Here is a 1,886-nt window from a genome sequence, read left to right on the forward strand (position 1 = left end):
CTTCTGGCTATGTTGTGCCACTGTGACCTGCCAGTACCACTCAGGTGCAGTGTGGGTCAGATGCTCTTCCACCCCATTGGGATGCCCCCTACACTCTGCAGCAACTCGTCCACCTTGCCCGCTGGATAGGAATTTCTACCATGTTCCGGAATCCCCCAGATCCATCCTAGCTCAGGGCCAGTGAGTATGTGGGACAGCTGCCTCTCTCCACTACTCCACCTTTACCTCTCCAGACTTAGTTCAGGCCTGGCATACAGACCTGATGTGAAACCCTGCAGCTACAAACCCTGCAGAGAGTGTAAGGGAAAGAAGGACCCAGCTAGTAAAGGAGCAGAATACCTTGCCAGAGGGGCAGAAGAATTTCACTCCCACTGGTAGCAGCAGGAAGGAACTGAGCACAGCAGCCAGAACCATGCCAGGCACAACTAGATAAATCCAAATATTGTAGATCTGCATCTGAACTTCTGTAGGTGCTAAGGTTATAACTGCAAAAAAGATCTACAACAAAGTTCAGAAGACAGTGCTACACAAAATGACAACGAGAAGGAGCAAAATGCAATCTCAGAACCCAAGCCCACCCCTAACAAGTGCACAGGATACTAACATAGAGCAAATTGGGAATCACACACATGAAATCAGTGAATCAATGCCTTCTGAAATAAAGAAACAGCTGCAGAAAGGTATAGAGGAACTCAGACTGGAAATGAAAAAAGAAATCCCTGAATTAACAACATTTTCAGTAAAGAATCAAATACAGAAACATATGGAGGAAACCCAATGCCCAACAGAACAAGTGCATAGAACACAAGCTCAGCTGAAATGCATGAATTAATACCGTCGATAGTAAATAAGCATCAGCAGAAAGTCATAGAGGAACACAGAGCGGAATTCTTTTCTATTAGTTCAACTCAAATGTATGAATTAATAGCGTCGATAGTAAATAAGCAACAGCAGAAAGTTATGGAGGAACTCAGAGCAGAATTCTTTTCTGAAATAAAAAAAAAGAATTCTCAGAACAAATAGCATCTGAAGTAAAGAATCAACCGCAGAAACATAGGGAGGAAACCCAAGCTGAAAAAAACACTGCAGTAAAAGAATTTATAACTGCTTCTAAAGAACACATTGATTAAAGAAAAATAGAGGAGATTAGAAAAATGACAGATTCCTTGAATGAGCAATAAAGGAAAGAAATAGATTGCATGAAAGAGAGTAAAAGAGATATAGAGGAAATTAAAATCTCAATCACAAGCTTGCAAAACCGTTTAAGTGAAAGTGAAGACAGAGTTTCAGATCTTCAAGATGCTGGTGTAGCCAGTGAAAAGGTAAGAAAGGATCTGCTAAAAAAACCAGGATGCAAGAAAAATAATCCATCACCTCCAAGATGTTGCGAAGATGAAGAATGTGAGACAAATAGGCATCCATGAGAAACAAGGAAGGAATACAAATGAAATTTTAAAAATATGGACAGAAGTAATAGCAGAAAACTTCCCAAATAAGAGGAAACAATCTGACATTCAGGTACCGAAACAAACAGAATGCCAAGTACCCTCAAAAACACACTGGGACAAATAATAGTCAAGATCTCAAAATAAAGCACAAGAATAATACGCTGAAAACACTAGAGAAAAGAAGCAGATCACATTCAAAGGAAAACCCATCAGAATTATGGCCAACTTCTCTTCACAAAACATGAAGGCAAAAAGAGCACGGAGGAGAGTACTTCAAGTCCTCCAGGAAAACAAATTCCAGCCCAGACTACTATATCCTGCAAACACTCTTTGAAGTTTGATGGAGAAGTGAAATACTTCCATGACAAAGAGCAGCTAAAAAATTTCGCGATGACAAAGCCAACCTTACACAGGCTACTGAAAGATGTTCTAGAGAGG

Source organism: Octodon degus, unplaced genomic scaffold (assembly GCF_000260255.1).
Source record: "Octodon degus isolate 3935 unplaced genomic scaffold, OctDeg1.0 scaffold00428, whole genome shotgun sequence".
Taxonomy (NCBI): Eukaryota; Metazoa; Chordata; class Mammalia; order Rodentia; family Octodontidae; genus Octodon; species Octodon degus.